This window comes from Camellia sinensis, chromosome 3 (assembly GCF_055761805.1).
Source record: "Camellia sinensis isolate YWXY chromosome 3, ASM5576180v1, whole genome shotgun sequence".
NCBI lineage: Eukaryota > Viridiplantae > Streptophyta > Magnoliopsida > Ericales > Theaceae > Camellia > Camellia sinensis.
This window is the reverse complement of record NC_138963.1, coordinates 195300168-195318984: the sequence shown is the minus strand read 5'-3', so window position 1 is coordinate 195318984 and position 18817 is coordinate 195300168.

Genomic DNA, 18817 nt, shown 5'->3' with positions numbered 1-18817 from the left:
TATCCTTTCAGTTCTCAGATCAAAAATGAAAAAAGAAAAAGAAAAAAAAAACCATCCATCTTCTCCCAGTCCTCACTGTCTCTCTCTCTCTTGCTCTCAGTCGTCTCTCTCTCTCGCATCCCCAACACCTCCAGCGTGGGAAGAGTTCCAAGTAACCGTCATCTCCTCTCCTCTTCTTTCCTCTCACACTCGCTTATGCAGACACTCTCTCTCGTGTTACTCTCACGGACTACTTATAGCAGCAGCGGCGGCGACTTCCCACTCCGGACACGGCCCACATATATTTTATAGTTCTTTGTTATCTGTAACAAAAACTCATCCCTACAATCCTCTCTCTCTCTTTCTCTCTCTCTCTCTCCCTCTACATCTATGTTCGTCTTTCTCTCTCTAGGGTTTCTCTTCCCTCTGTTACTGCCTAAATTTTTCATCTCTCTCTCCCTCTCTCTAGGGTTTCGTAACTTCAAGGTAAACCATGGCGACTGCTTCAGGTATGTTTTCCCCATTTTTTTCTTTTTTCCTTTTGAGATATACACATAAGTCGATTCTTACCTTTCAAATTGATTGATTTCTTTGGTATTTATGATTACATGAACTTTTGATTTCATCATTTAATCTATTGGAATTGTTTAATTCTGCTGTTTTTTTGGTTCCTTCTCTTGATTATCTCTATATATTTTTGGGTATTTGTTTTGACTAACCCCGTGATTTGATTAGTTTCTCAAAAGTCAGCTCCTTCTATTAATTCAAATTAGTTTCTCCTCTGTTCTCCTCTGCCAATGTTGGTGGTTGAAACATTTTTTTTCTTTTCTCTTTGGGTAAAAATTAAGGATCTCTTTAATTGAATAATTGAATGTGGTGTGTGGAAATATTGTGTAATGCATGCTTAACTATTGGAAACTGAACTACTACTGCTTGAAAGCTTAGAATCACCATGGGATTTGCTCCTTCCTATAATTCTCCCTTTTGGAATTGGAATTTGGAGCTATGTTATAAAAATTGAGGCTTATAATTCTGGAGATTTCAAAGATACCTTAAAAAGGGCATGTATACTACAAACTTCAAAAGGCTCAAAAGAAAGAGCATTGACCCACAACTTTAAGCCATCACTCTCTCTATAAAGTAGAGTTAGCAACTATGTCAGAATTATAGGTAGTAACTTAACCATGCCCATCACTTCCATCCTTCGTCATTTGCTTAAGGCCAATCTAGGTTCTGTTATACAATTTTTTTTTAAAAAAAAATTACAAGCAGTATTTTTTTAAAAAAAAATTACAAGTAGTATTATGTTGTCAATGATATTTTTTTTTCTTTTTGCAGATGCAACCCTTTTGAGTTGTGATGATATCTTCGCATGTTGATATTGGAGCTTACCATTGATATCAAAACAAGCTACAATATATATGTTTTTTTAATTTGTATTGTCGATACTAAAAATTTGAGTTCTTGAATATTAAAAATTGGAGGCTGTTTTATATATTTTTGTAAATAATATTTTGTTGACAATTGTTACAGGGTACATATATATTGTTCTTGGTATATGATTTTGTGAATATGAATTTGGATGTGGATGTATTGTATTTTAGAAAGTATTAATAATTTGTACATGGAATAAATTAATAAAATATGATTTTATGAAAATAATTTTATTGTGTCAATAATAAATCGTCGCTAATGTAATCATCATTTCCTTACATTTTATTAGCGACGGGTTAACCTATCGCATATACATATTAGTTCCAATCTTTCGCGACGGTTAAAATCGTTGCAAATATGGGGTATTAATTTAATTCTACTTTTTTGGTGACATTTTAGACCATCGCGAATAATACTTTTTGCGACGTCAAAAATCATCACAAAAAAAGTTTTTGGCGACGGCAATCAACTTCGGCACTAAAAATGAAATTTTTCCTCCTTTTTTGTGTCAGGTTAAACCGTTATAAAAACTATTGATTAGCTGTCGCTACAAAAAAGATTTTTTTTTTTTTAGTTTTTTCAATTTGAAAGTTGATGTTTTAAAATTTTAAAAATTACAAAAAATGTCAAATCATCATGTTCCTTTATAAATAATTATAAATGATGAACAATCATTGTTTGAAGCGTAATTCTAATTATAAAAAATTTAATGGGACTTAAAAGTTCAAAATTGGGACTTGACTGTCAAAAATTAAAATTTGTGTGTAAATGCCCCTAAAAAAAATTACAATTTTAGGAAATGATTCTTGAAACTTAAAAATAAAAAAAAAAATTAATGGGACTTGAAGGTCCAAAAAATCTTAATTGGGATTTGAAAGTCATAAATTAGGACTTGTCTATAAATGCCTCTAAAAAAAAATTTACAATTTTAGGAAATAATTCTTCAAACTGTTTTTCAAAAAAAAAAAAAAAACAGAAACCAAGAATACAATTAAACAAGTTGACCTTGTTATTTCACTTAAGATCTCCGCTTTTCAATTCTGTGATACTCAATCGTAAATAAATTATTGGTGTTAGAATTATTCACTGATCAATCAGTCTCATCTGTATAAGAGTTATAAATTCCTCTTCCAACTTGTTTTAGAATAGGCGTTTTGACAAAGAATAAGAAGAAAATAAACGAAGAAATTTGTCTAATAATAACAATAGAAATTCTTGCTGTCTCGAATTGAGTTGTCTTGAATGGTTCGATTTTGTATTTACTGGACAACTGATTGGATGACCGGATGAAACACTTGTCTATTGTAGTTGTCACCTTGTCGACCGCGGCTGTTAACCTTTTTGTTAGAAGACCAACAAAATGAAATTTGAGTCATTCGAGACAAACTCTAATTCAAAGTACGTAGCATTGCTCTAATAACAAATAGTGCCTAAAAAATAAAAACAAACCTCAGCAAAAATAAAACAAAATAAAATAATTCCATTATATATCTTTGATGATGATATGTTGAAGATAGCCTTACGCCATTCTTGCTGAACGGACAAGTCATCAATGTAATTAAATCACTTATAATATTTCATATTATGACTAATCTAGCTCCAAATAATTTAATCAGTTCCCATCAAAAATATATAAAAAAAAACTTGACAACATTTTGGAATTTTTAGATTTGGATGCTACATGTTGTAAAACATATGATACTTGATTACTCACTAAACTAAGAGATTAGGACGTATATATTATATACTCAAATTTCTAACATTAATTAGCCTAATTATTATAACTGACAAAGAAATCACTATTGAGTAAATCACATCATTGGTTCTTTCAATTTAAGTAAAAAAAGTTTACTCTGATCTCCATAATTTTAATTTTATTAATTTAGACCTTATATTTTTAATTTTGTTTCAATCTTATTCTTTCGTTAATTGTTGTTAACAATTTGAACAAAAATCATGGCTAAATTAGAGGAATCAAAATAAAATTTAAAATTGGTATAACTATTTTTTTTCTTGTGTGAGAATTTATAAAATTTTCACGTTAGTTGTGTTAGATAATGTCTCAATGGGACCACATAATTAAATGTGGTGTTATCATTTATAAGAAGCCTACAATTTAAGTGATTCAATTTAGTTAAATAGGCTTAAAGGTATATGTGTTATGGACCTAATGTGTAGATACTAGTTGTATAATTTCTATTTCTATGAGGGCAGAAATAGAAATTAAAACATATTGGTTAAAGTTGGTTTTCATTACCTTTCAGTTTTAAAACCAATAATAATAATGGTTAATTTATTAGTTTTTATTATGAAACTAATAATGGTTAATTTATTGGTTTTTATTACTTTTCAGTTATGAAACTAATAATGGTTAATTTATTGGTTTTTATTACCTTTCAGTTATGAAACCAATAATGGTTAATTTGTTGGTTTTCATTACCTTTCAGTTATGAAAACCAATTACAACCTTTAAAAGGTTATGGTCCCTATTCCTTCCCAAGAGTGAAAAAAAAAACAAGAATACTGTTTTGTTTTCTAAATCCTCTCAAGGAGAAACATAAGGCACATAAGGGAAAGGATTAGAAGGCTCTAACAACGTCAATATTAAGGTTTTATTGACACTCAGACGCTTCCGTTTAACCGTTCATCAATGGATTCAGGTATGTCATTTTGTCTTGATCTCTTGATAATACACATGGTAAATAATCCAAAGTGTAAGGTTTATGTTCTGAAATTTTATGTTTACAAGTGGTATCAGAGCGGTTATATCATGTGTATTATCAGAATAGATATGCTTTATTCATTCTATTTAGTTTCCTGGAATCAGATTCTGAATTTTATTATGGATGTAAATTCTGTTTTTTCTTGTTTTGTTCTGTGAAAATGGCAATCTATTTTCTGGCATTGTAAAATAATTCGGTGGATTCAGTTTTTTTTGGACCCGTCAATTCTATTTATATATGTATATATATAATTGGAATTGCTTCAGATTATATAACATATACGGGGTCACAAATTTAGAAATCTTTAAATTTAATGTAATTTCATACAACGTCTACAGAAATTTAATTTTCTAACATTCTCAATATAAGTCAATTCAAACAAGATGTCACAAAAGTGATCTCTCTTGTCTAGATTGTTTTATATGGAATGTTTTGAAGTTCATGTCTGTGTATCTCATGTGGGTATTTATCGGTCCAAAGACATGATTAAAACTTGGCAGAATTACACACACATTTTGTAGTGATAAACATGTGCCAATTGTCAAGAAAACCTAATGTGAATAATAAATCCATCAAAAGATAGATTTGTTATTTGACATAACTTATTGTCAATGTTTGATCATTACAACAAGAATACCACTTACAGTTAATATCACTACCCAAAGGTTTGGTATTAATGTTGTGCTAGGTATCTTGAGATGTTGTCATTAAATTAATTTATTTAAAGATTATCTGTTTGGTAACTTAATGTGAGTATAATTGTTTATTCCTTTTATTTTCTTTTCGATTCAGCTTTAATGTCGACTAATTCAATCTCTGCCAACATGAACAATGTTCCAATGTTAAATGGAACAAACTTTAAGGACTGGAAAGAGAACATATTGATTGTTCTCGGCTGCATGGACATAGACTTGGCATTAAGAATGCCAAAACCGAATGCTCTCACTGCACAAAGTACTCCTGAGGAAACTGTGTACTTTGAAAAGTGGGATCGTTCTAACAGGCTAAGTCTTATGATCATGAAGCGTGGGATTCCAGAAATTTTTCGGGGTGCAATAACAGAGGATGTTACCGTTGCCGGTGAATTTCTTTCAGAAATTCAAAAGCGTTTTGCTAAAAAACGATAAGGCTGAAACAAGCACGCTTTTAGCAAGCTTGATTTCAATAAAGTATAAAGGCAAGGGTAATGTTCGCGAGTACATCATGGAAATGTCTCATCTGGCTTCAAAACTTAAGGCACTAAAGCTCGACTTATCTGATGATTTGCTCGTGCATTTAGTTCTCATCTCTCTTCCTGCACAATTTAACCAATTTAAGGTCAGTTATAACTGCCAGAAGGAGAAATGGACTCTGAATGAGCTCATTTCATTTTGTGTGCAAGAGGAAGAGAGATTGAAGCAAGAAAGGACTGAAAGTGCTCATCTGGCAAGCACCTCCAAGCATACGGGCAAAAGAACGCATAAGGGAAAGGAAGTTGCTATTCCTCAGGGTCCGGAACCAAAGAAACAGAAAGTGCAGGATGGTTGTTTCTTTTGTGGCAAGCCCGGACACAGAAAGAAGGATTGTGCCAAATACGTCGCCTGGCGTGTAAAGAAAGGTACATTTCATGTTTTGGTCTGTTCTGAAATAAATTTAGCTTCAGTACCAAGAAACACTTGGTGGGTAGATTCTGGTGCTACTACTCACATATGTGTTTCTATGCAGGGTTGCCTGAACTACCGAAAGCCAACTGATGCTGAAAGATACATCTTTGTGGGTGATGGCAAGTCGATAGAAGTGCAGGCAATAGCGCACTTTAGATTATTACTGAAAACTGGTTATTATTTGGATTTATTAGACACTTTTGTTGTACCGTCCTTTAGACGGAATTTAATTTCTGTTTCTGTATTGGACAAATTGGGATATTATTGTTCTTTTGGAAATATGAAGTTTAGTATGTCTATTAATTCCAATGTTGTTGGTACTGGTTTACTTAATGTGTTTGATAATCTATATTTGCTCGAAACTATTGCATCTTATAATGCAACCTTGCACGTGGAATCACGAGGTACAAAGCGTAAATTAACTAAGGAAAATTCAGCCTCATTATGGCACAAACGCCTAGGTCACATCTCTAAATCTAGAGTTGAGCGCCTTGTGTCTGATGGAATTTTGGACTCTCTTGATTTTTCAAATTTTGATGTCTGTGTTGAGTGTATCAAGGGAAAACAGACCAAAATAAAGAAATATGGTGCCCATAGGACTACAGATGTCTTAGAATTAATTCATACGGACATTTGTGGCCCATTCCCTATGGCGTCTTGGAATGGTCAACATTATTTTATCACATTCATAGACGACTATTCCAGATATGGGTATCTATTTCTTATCCATGAGAAATCACAGTCTTTGGACGTATTCAAAAAATTTAAGGCCGAAGTTGAGTTACAACTCAACAAACGGATTAAAAGTGTCAGGTCTGACCGTGGTGGTGAATACTATGGCAGATATGATGGATCAGGTGAACAACGTCCAAGACCGTTTACAAAATACCTGGAGGAATGTGGAATCGTCCCACAATACACCATGCCAGGATCACCTAGCATGAATGGTGTATCTGAGAGACGAAACCGGACTCTTAAGGATATGGTAAGAAGTATGATCAGTCATTCTACTTTACCAGAGTCCCTCTGGGGTGAGGCTCTAAAGACAGCAACTTATATCTTAAATCGGGTGCCAACTAAAGCAGCTGCAAAAACACCTTATGAGCTTTGGGTTGGGCGAAAGCCTAGTCTAAAACATTTGCATGTGTGGGGGTGTCCTGCTGAGGCGAGGCCTTATAAACCTCGTGAACGAAAATTGGACTCTAAAACCATTAGCAGCTACTTTATTGGCTATGCCGAACGATCACGGGGTTACAAGTTTTATGATCCCACAAATAGGTCAATATTTGAGACGGGAATTGCAACATTTTTTGAGGATGTTGAGTTTGGGGGGAGAAATCCAGTTAGAGATATTGTCTTTGAGGAGGAAGCAGGAGTAATCCCACTTCCTACTACTACTTTTGACCAATCACAGGTTCCTATACCTGTCATTGCTCGAGAAGTAATTTCGGATCCTCAACCTGACAATGTTGTTCAAGATAATATAGTTCAAACCCCCATTCAAGATGAGGTAATTGTTCCTGAAGAACAAACTCTACAACCTCAACCTCAAGAATCTGTGCCATTAAGGCGATCCACCAGAGAAAGGAGATTTGCATTTTCAGATGATTATATTGTATATCTCCAGGAACATGAGGTAGAAAATGGAATGTCGAAAGATGATCCAATCAACTTTCGTCAAGCCATGGAAAGTTCCAACTCTCATAAGTGGATAGAAGCCATGAATGAAGAATATAAGTCTATGCAAGACAATAAAGTTTGGGAACTTGTCTCATTACCAGTTGGTGCGAAGCCCGTAGGTTGTAAATGGATATTTAAAACCAAAAGGGATTCAAATGGTAATGTGGAGAGGTATAAGGCACGTCTTGTAGCCAAAGGCTTTACTCAAAAAGAAGGAATTGACTTTAAAGAAACTTTCTCTCCAGTTTCTTCGAAAGATTCTTTTAGGACAATTATGGCGCTTGTTGCATATTTTGATCTTGAGTTGCATCAGATGGATGTCAAAACAGCTTTTCTTAATGGTGACATTAAAGAAACAATTTATATGGTGCAGCCAGAAAACTTTGTGTCAGGAGACCCAAAGAATATGGTTTGCAAATTGACTAAATCCATCTATGGACTCAAACAAGCTTCTCGTCAGTGGTACTTCAAATTTCATCAAGTTCTCACTGCGTATGGTTTTGAAACTAACGTTGTTGATGAATGTGTGTATCACAAGTTCAGTGGGAGTAAACACATATTTTTGGTTTTATATGTTGACGACATATTGCTTGCCACAAACGATATAAACTTATTGCATGACACCAAGAGATTTCTATCTAAGAATTTTGAAATTAAAGATCTTGGTGATGCTTCCTTTGTATTAGGAATCGAAATACTCCGAGATCGTTCTCGGGGTATTCTGGGATTATCACAAAGGAGCTATATCGAAAAAATACTCATTAGATTTGGCATGCAAAATTGTAAATCAGGTGAAACCCCGGTTGCTAAGGGAGACAAGTTTAGTCTCAGCCAATGCCCGAAGAACAGTCTTGAAATTCAAGAAATGCAGAAGATTCCTTATGCCTCGGCTGTAGGGAGTCTAATGTATGCTCAAGTATGTACGCGTCCGGATATTGCGTTTATAGTTGGCATGTTAGGCAGATATTTAAGTAATCCTGGCATGGATCATTGGAAAGCAGTCAAGCGTGTTATGCGATATTTACAGAGAACAGAGGAATATATGCTCACATATAGGAGATCGGATAAGTTAGAGGTCATTGGATATTCCGACTCCGATTTTGCTGGATGCCAAGACAGTAGGAAATCCACATCAGGCTATATTTATCTGTTAGCTGGCGGAGCAATTTCTTGGAGGTCTGCAAAGCAGACGCTCATAGCTTCATCCACCATGGCTGCAGAATTTGTAGCATGTTATGAGGCATCAAACCAAGGGATATGGCTGCGGAATTTTGTCACTGGGTTGCGTATTTTGGAAGGCACTGAAAGACCACTTAAGATATATTGTGACAATAAGTCTGCAGTTTTATATTCCAATAACAACAGGAGCTCGACAAAATCAAAGCATATTGATATCAAGTTCCTAGTTGTAAAAGAAAGAGTGCAGAGTGGACAGATTTCCATAGAGCACATTGGGACAAACTCCATGATAGCGGATCCACTTACGAAGGGACTACCACCCAAGGTCTTTCATGAGCACACTACTCAGATGGGTGTTGTTCTATTTGAGAACATTCTGGTTTAGTGAGAGTTTGTATTTATATTACTGCTTTATGTCAGTCTTGAGTTTTATCTATGTAATTAGATTAATTTCTGCAGAAATGAAGTATTCAGTTTATTACGCTCTGTTACGTATTGTGAAGTATTGATCTCAATAAAGTTAAGTAGGACCAGTTGGAAATAGGCATGTATGGATCACATCACATGTAATTTCCATGCTACGCATCCATGATTGATCTATGTCATTTAGCTGTATTAGTATACGTGACCATTGGTGGGTCGAGTTACGATTGATGTAACGAAGACCGCTTTGATCCCTATATTAATATAGTTAATGGACAAGATTGTTTGGATACCCTCAAGTTATGATAACAAATTTCTGAGCTCACTAAAGTTAAGCACATTTTTCAGGATACATATGTGGTCCAGTGGGAGATTGTTAGATAATGTCTCAATGGGACCACATAATTAAATGTGGTGTTATCATTTATAAGAAGCCTACAATTTAAGTGATTCAATTTAGTTAAATAGGCTTAAGGGTATATGTGTTATGGACCTAATGTGTAGATACTAGTTGTATAATTTCTATTTCTATGAGGGCAGAAATAGAAATTAAAACATATTGGTTAAAGTTGGTTTTCATTACCTTTCAGTTTTAAAACCAATAATAATAATGGTTAATTTATTAGTTTTTATTACCTTTCAGTTATGAAACTAATAATGGTTAATTTATTAGTTTTTATTACTTTTCAGTTATGAAACTAATAATGGTTAATTTATTGGTTTTTATTACCTTTCAGTTATGAAACCAATAATGGTTAATTTATTGGTTTTCATTACCTTTCAGTTATGAAAACCAATTACAACCTTTAAAAGGTTATGGTCCCTATTCCTTTCCAAGAGTGAAAAAAAACAAGAATACTGTTTTGTTTTCTAAATTCTCTCAAGGAGAAACATAAGGCACATAAGGGAAAGGATTAGAAGGCTCTAACAATGTCAATATTAAGGTTTTATTGACACTCAGACGCTTCCGTTTAACCGTTCATCAATGGATTCAGGTATGTCATTTTGTCTTGATCTCTTGATAATACACATGGTAAATGATCCAAAGTATAAGGTTTATGTTCTGAAATTTTATGTTTTTGGATGACTTTTTTTCTAATGACAATTAATAGAGGAACTATATTGAAACGTAATTGAAACGGTTAGATTTAAATTGATGAAATTAAAATTATAAGAATTAAAATAAAATTTTACTCATATTAGAGGGCCAACGATTTAATTCACCGATTAATATTCTGACAGTATGTTCTCAGTACCTTCTTGTTGGATAGATATATATGGCTCCTAAATTTGTTAGTTTAATTACTATCATACTTTTATTATTCAGTTTTTAAATATTTAAAAATAATTTTATATTTGGTCAGTGAAGACCATGACGTCACCTCCGAAGGTAGGAATATGGTCCTGTCCGATAATATTAAATAAATAATAATAATAATAGAACAATTATATTTGCAGAAGATTAATCTTTATTTAATTAATTAAAACATTAACAATACTTAGAATGAGGTCTTCTAGAACCTCACCTTTGTTTATGTTTTAGATGCATTTTTAAAGACAGGCTTCTCTAGTGGGAGAAAAGTCGAGTTATGTTAGTTGGGTTTATTGATTTCATCACAAGTCTTTTTTTTCATAAAATTTGAGCTATTCATTCTGTATATCCATCACCAAGTTCGATTTAGAAAAATCGAGTTACTCATTTTGTAAATTCTATTTACAGATCATTATATATTAGATAATTGTAGTGGCATGATTTTATCATTTTTTGATTTAAAAACAAGACAAGTATTGTTTTAAGTTAGTCGTTCATTTATAAAAAAGAAAAAAATAATGAAATCATATAATTATAATTATTAAATTAATCTGATTTGTTTCATGAATGATTTGTAAATAAAAATTTACAAAATGAATAACTTGAATCAATGAAATATAATTTATAAAGATGGCACATAAATCCAACATAACACGACCAGACCTCCCTCTTTATAATGAAAGCACATGAATCCAATGTAAACACAACCAAATCTCTCTCCAGTTAGAGAGAAGTTAAATGTATTTTTATATCTCATAAATGCAATAGCGATTAAAATTTTGTGTCACATGCCAAACATTAAAATCAGACCTATTTTACTAAGCCTTTCTACAATTGTAGTCTTTGTCAATTATTTTATTATATTTGTAGATTTTTTTGGTGAGCCTTGAATAATACCTATTTGTAGTGACGTTAAAAAAAAAATTAAATTAAATTCCTCCCTTTTTTGGCCATAATATAATTAAGACAATAATGCTGCAGACCCTCAAAAAATATAACATTCACAACTTTCACTCACTTATAATTGGTACAAGAAGAAAAGAAAAAAATACATGATTAGTCTATATCATTTTAGGGATCACGACAGTCCCCAACTTTGAGGTCCAAGCATTTTTTATTTCAAAATGTTTGGGACCCCACTGCGGAGCCTCCCAAGACCCCAGTGGACTGTCATTGGCTAAATTTTTTTTTTTCTTTCCAATCACTAATCCCCACGTATGTATAAGAATGATGGGGTGAAAGATAGTGGGGTTCTGTATTATTGTTTTTTATTTTCAAATTAGAGTTGGGAGTCTTGTGATTTTTTGATTGCTGACCTTGGGAAATTTGTCAACTGTACTATTTGAGAGTATTGAACAACTGTACCTTTTGAGGACCCAATAATTTAGATTTCTGGAAGGTTAAAAGTGTATATATAGTCAGCCAATCAAGACCACAAAAGTCAATTAAATCTGGGCCACAAGGCCCACACTGTGTCTATGAGCCACCTCACTGAACAGTGGACACCCCACTTCATAGAAGAACCAGCCCGATTGACCAACTTATTACGAAACAATTGTCCACACACGGCTGCAATAACACTTTCAAATGAGCAGCATTACACAGAAGATAGTGTACACCCACAATGAGTCTACTATGAAAATTTCAAGAAATTAAATTTTAAATTGTAATGGTTCATGATAAAAAAAAAAAAAAAAAATCAACCACTTCATAGGAGGCTTATCTAATTTAATTTGTTGGTTTTGTTGCTAGAGAAATTTTATTTAGTCGGCCTAGTCTCGTAAAGTTGAGAGTAAACTTTTTAGCTATGTTAATATGTGTCTTTTGAATGTATAAAATTTTATTGTGCACATATTTATTGGCATTGTTTTTTTGAACATTTAATTTAAACTTCGTATGAATTCAAATTAAAAATACAAAAAATTGTATAAAAGCTATATATTTTTATTTTTTTATTTTTTTGAGTGAATATAAAAGCTTTATTTGAGCTCTCTTTTTCGTGAATGATGAACAGAAAACTATAAACATTTCTTAAATACTTAATATGTCACAACTCATCACTTATCTCGTCTAATTAAATCAATAAATTTTGAACAATTGCAAATTAATAAGAAATAAAATTAATTTTATAAAAATATAAAGGTGCAAGTGCAGTAAGATCATAATTTTCATTTATATTATAGTATAGACACATTTATACCTTCTTCTTTTTTTATAATTATTTTACTTTTCTCACATATTTACAATTTTACCGTAAACTTTCCATCCACTAATCCCAATTGATTGTTCAATAAATTTGACCTTATCTGCTGACCATATGAGGATGAGAAAACAAAAAAAAAAGTAAAATAATTCAAACAAATAAAGACAAAAATATCATAAGGTCTTTGCAACTGTTTTTAGCCTTTAATGCGTTTAGTAAACAATGTTATAATAAGAAAAATAACCCGTGTGTTTGATTTGAGTTTTTTAAATTAAATTTTTTAAAAATTAATTTTTTTAGTTTTTGTATTTTTTTTGGTGAATATTTTTAAAATTTTAAATATTTTTTTTTATTTTTTTAGATGCACCTTACTTAGATATATCTAAAAAGTAAAAAAAATTATGAAAAAATATTTTAAAAATTAATAAATACATAAAAATATAAAAATATGTATTGAATTCTCGTATTTTTTTATATTTAGGGTATTTAGTTAATTTTTAAAAGGTTTTTTTCATAATTTTTTTACTTTTTAGGTATATTTATGTTGGGTATGTTTAGAAATTAAAAAAATTACTTAAAATATTAAAAAAATCAGTACAAACAAAAAAACACGAAAAACAAGAAAGTAGAATTATCTGAAAAATATTTTTGAAAAACTCTAACCAAGCAAAGTAATTTTTAAAATTTAATGGAAATCTACCCAACAAATGACATACGGAAAATTATTAGATATTTTCAAAATATTATGTGTTCATTTTGTTTCCTTAATCATATTAATCATGTTCTTTTATGTTTTTCAATCATCTAATATAAAATTATAATACCTTACTTTATTCACTAATTATAATACTATGAAGTACTATGTGACCGTGTTCCGAAAGTACACACCATGACATACATACATATATATACTAGTTGAAAAAAAAAAAAACTCGTGCAAGGCACAAATCAACTGTTAAAGGGTAATGATAGGGATATCAAAATTTTTACCAAATAAATGACTAAATGTCTCACATTTTGTGGACCCCACATCCATGTGAGACATTTGATCATTTATTTGGTAGAAAATTGCCTATAGCATTTTCCAATGTGATGTGGACCCCACATTTATGTGAGACATTTGGTCATTTATTTGGTAGAAAATTTGGAACCTGTAGCATTTTCCAATGTTAAAATGAAAAGGTTTGTATAAGAAAATGTAAATTAATTAGATTATTTATATATTATCTTTTATGAGAAGTATAGACCACTTAACTTTTTATAAATTTTAGGTGCTAAAATTTAAATGTAACATTTTTATATATTTTATACATTTTAATATTTTAATTTAAAACTTGTTTTCCATATGCAATATTAATAATTATTTTATGCAATATTAATAATTAAATTTTTTGGCATTCACGTTTGTTAATATATTAATTTGAGTTTTTTTTTTCTAAAATAAATAATAAAATTACACAAGAATAAATAAATGCAACACCAAATTATAAGGGAAATTACAATTTATTCTGATAGTTCTGTATTACCTTACCCCTTTAACTAAAAATTGTAATACTTTACCTCCATCGTATATGAATTTTTTTCAATTTAAACCTTTATGATGAAAATACCATTTCAGCAACACCGTAATTTACACCTTACCTCCTTAAACTAATTACCTAATATCACTTTAACTCTCTAACTAAAAAATGCTAGTATTTTTTTTTTCATCTAAAACTATTAATTTGTATCAATGTAAACATTCTATTAAGAACTTGTTTTATAAATAAGTAAAAACTTGACATGTGAGTTACACATGACATCCCAAATGAAATACTTAAAATGATATTATCAGTTTATCTGATTTAATTTTTAAAAACTATTTTCGAGCTTTTTAAGTTTTTTTTTTTTTTAAATCTTTAGTGAACGTTTTTCATGATATAAAAAAAAAAAAAAAATTTTAAAAAGACAAAACAACTTTGTGAGATACTTTCGTCATTAAGATTCAAATTGGGAAAAATTAATAGATGAGTAGGTTGAGTGTTATAATTTTTAGTAAAAGGGGTGAAATGATATGGAACAATAGTTGAGAATAAGGATGGCAATTTAAAACCGGCCTGACGGGGACCTGATCCCTGATCCCGATTTGAACGATTTTTTTTCGAAAAATACTCCCGACGGGACGGGAATGGTATTCAAAAATTAATCCCTAATCAATTTCGGGCGAGGGACAGTGATAAGTGTCCAAGCCCTGGCCCCAACCCGATTTGTCCCTGATGTGATATATATATATATATATATATATATACACTTATGTACTGTTTCTCTCTCTCTCTCTCTCTCTCTCTCTTTCGTTACTTACGTACTTATCTACTATCTCTCTCTGTCTCTGCCTCTCTCTCTCATTTCATCGCTCTCTCTCTCTCTCTCTCTCTCTCTCTCTCTCTCTCTCTTTCTCTTCCTCACATCTTTCTCTCTTCCTTACGTCTCTCATCTCTCTCTCCCTCTCACTCACTCAGAGTCTTTCTCTCTCTCACTCTCGCACCTCTTCTCCTCTTCAGCACCACCGCCTCTGTTGCCTCACATCATTGTCCTCCTCCGTAGATGATTGTTCAGATTCATCCCCAGCTTTCTCTCTCTGATTTCAGATTTGCGAAGCCTACAATAGATCTGATAGCCGAACATAACAATGGTAGATCTCTAACAATCCCATATCTCAGGCTTAGCTCAGCGATCCAATTCGACTCAGTCCTTGACTCGCCTACTCGAACACCGCGTCCTTGCGATGGAGAAGATGAAGAAAATGAGACCCAAAACTAACACCATCGTTTCCACAGGTTCGAAGAGTTCTTCCATAAAAGCTCCTTTGTTGAGTTGTGATAGGATTTCATAATGTATGTGTGTGTCTCTATTTGTTCATTTTTTTTTAATTTTTATTTTTAGGTAGTTGATGCACACAGTGTTGATAATGATTTTGTTGTTAATGATAATTTTGTCACCACTTCTTGTTAATGATTTTGTTGATGATGTTCTTGATGATTTTGTTGATGTTGAAAGTTGTTGTTGATGATGTTGAAAGTTGTTGATGATGTTGTTGAAACAGATTTGGGCCGGGAAATTTTCAGGGTCTGGGGAACCCGATCCCGTTAGGAGGCAGAGATGGCGAAGGTGACAGGTTCCCCGTCGGGGATCGGGATCGGGGACGGGGAAATTATTGCCATTGGGGATCGAGGACGGGGAGTGTGATCCCTGGCTCCACCCCGCTCCCTTGTCATTTCTAGTAGAGAAGGTTAAAAAGTAATTTGCCCTTATTTATATTACATAGATAAATGCATGGCTAAATTACAATCACATCCCTTGAGGTTTGCTTAAAATATGAACCTTTAAAGTTTGCTTAAAATATGAATTGCTTCATATGATTTTGAAAAGTACATCTCTCATCTTCCAATTTCAAATCACATAACAAATTGTCCATTTTATTTATAAATTGTTAAGTTAATTAATAATTTTGATGATATCAAAAATATATTTTAATTAACAATTTTAATAATTTTATTGTAGCATAGTAGAGAATAATTAAAAATTATGACAGGGAAAATATTTATAATTTTTAGAACTACAGAGAACAATTTATGTTTTAATCAAATTTTATAGAATGTATTTGTGATTTACCTTAAATACATTAGGCAAGGAGATAAAAAGCCAGCTTTTGACTTTTTACCCATTTTGGGTCACATCACGTCTTATATTTTTTACTCATTAAAAGACAAAATAGACTAAAAAAGTCAAAAAGTTAATTTTTTGCCAACTTTTCAAAACACCACAAAGATAATAAATAAATAAAAAATTATAAATAATAACAGAAGAAAGGGCAGAATGGAAAAATAAATATGCCAATCTATTTGTAGTGGCCTTAAAATAAATTAAATTAAATTAAATTAAATTCCTCCCTTTTTTTGGCTAGAATGGAATCAAGACCACTATTTTCAAATAACAATACTATGGAACTTTTACAACTCTCGCTCACATGTAATTGATTTAAAAATAAATAAAAAAAAATAGAAACATATAATTAATCCGCATCATTTTAGAAATTATAAAAATCCTCAACTTTAAAGGGTCGAAACATTTTTGATTTTTCAAATTAGAGTTGGGAGTCTTGTGATTTTTTGATTGCTGACCTTGGGAAGTTTGTCAGCTGTACTGTTGAGAGTACTGATCAACTGGACCTTTTCAGGACCCAATAATTTAGACTTCTGGAAGGTTAAACCGCATATATAGTCAGCAATCAAGACCACAAAAGTCAATTAAATCTGGGCCACAAGGCCCACACTGTATTTATGGGCCACCTTTGCTATCTAAGGGTCGCACTTTGTGCTCTCCTGATTGGACCGTCACTGAACAGTGGACACCCCACTTCATACGAGAACCAGCCCGATTGACCAACTTATTCCCAAACAATAGTCCGCACACAGCTTTCAATAAGACTTTCAAAGGGTAATGCTAGGGATACCAAATTTTCTACCAAATAAATGATCAAATGTCTCACATGAGTATGGGGTCCGCAATTTTGTGGGCCCCACATCATGTGAGATATTTGGTCATTTATTTGATAGAAAATTTGAGACCTCTAGCATTTGAGCAGTATTACACAGAAGATAGTGCACACCCACAATGAGTCTGCTATGAAAATTCCAAAAAATTAAATTTTAAATTGTAATGGTTCATGATAAAAAATAATAATCAACCACTTCATATAGGGGGCTAATCTAATATAATTTGTTGGTTTTGTTTCTAGAGAAATCTTATTTAGTTGGCCTAGTCTGCTAGAATTGTGAGTAAACTTTGTATCTACGCTAATATGTTTCCTTTGAACATGTGTGAAACTCTATTGTGCACATATTTATTAGCATTGTTTTGTTGAACATTTTATTTGAATTTCATATGATTTCAAATTAAAAATACAAAAAATTGTATAAAAACTCTTTTTTTGTTTTTGAGTGACTATAAAAGTTTTATTTGAGCTCTCTTTTCGTGAATGATGAATAGAAAGCTATAAACATTTCTTAAATACTTAATATGTCACAACTCATCACTTACCTCGTCTAATTAAATCAATAAATTTTGAATAATTGTGAATTAATAAGAAAAAACAAAATTAATTTTACAAAAAAATAAAGGTGCAAGAATACGCCCTTTGGTGTAAGTAAGATCATAATTTTCATTTATATTATAGTATAGACCCATTTATACCTTCTTTTTTTTTTTATAATTATTTTACTTTTCTCACTTATTTACAATTTTGCCGTAAACTTTCCATCCACTAATCCCAATTGATTATTCAATAAATTTGACCTTATCTGCTGACCATAAGAGGATGAGAAAACAAAAAAGGGAAAATAATTCAAACAAATAAAGACAAAAAGTCATCATGAGGTCTTTGCAACTGTTTTTAGCCTGTAATGCGTTTAGTAAACAATGTTAGCCTTTAATGCGTTTGGTAAACAATGTTAAAATTTAATGGAAATCTACCCAACAAATGACATACAGAAAATTATTAGATATTTTTAGAATATTATGCATTTTTTTTATTACTCATTATTTATCATGTTCTTTTATATTTTTTAATCATCTAATATAAAATTGTAATATCTCACTTTCTTTATCAATCATAATACTTTGAATAACTATGTGACCGTATTTCAGAAGTACTCACCATGACATACATATATATATATACACATAATATATACTAATTATAAAAATAAAAATAAAAAAACTCGTGCAAGGCACGGGTCACATGTTAAAGGGTAATGTTAAGAATATCAAATTTTCTATCAAATAAATAGCGAAATATCTCACATGGATATCTATGTGAGATATTTAGTCATTTATTTGGTAGAAAATTTGGGGCCTATATCATTTTCTAATGGTTCGTATGAGAAAATGTAAATTAATTAGATTATTTATGTATTATTGAGAAGCATAGACGACTTAATTTTTTTTATCAATTTTAGGCGCTAAAATTTAAATGTAACAATTTTATTTATTTTATACATATTAATATTTTAATTTAAAACTTGTTTTCCACTATTAATAATTAAATTTTTTGGCATTTACGTTTGTTAATATATTATTTTGAAGTTTTTTTTTCTCTAAACTATATAATAAAATTACACAAGGATAAATAAATGCAACATCAATTATAAGGTAAATTACAATTTATTCTGATAGTTCTTTGTTACCTTATCCCTTTAACTAA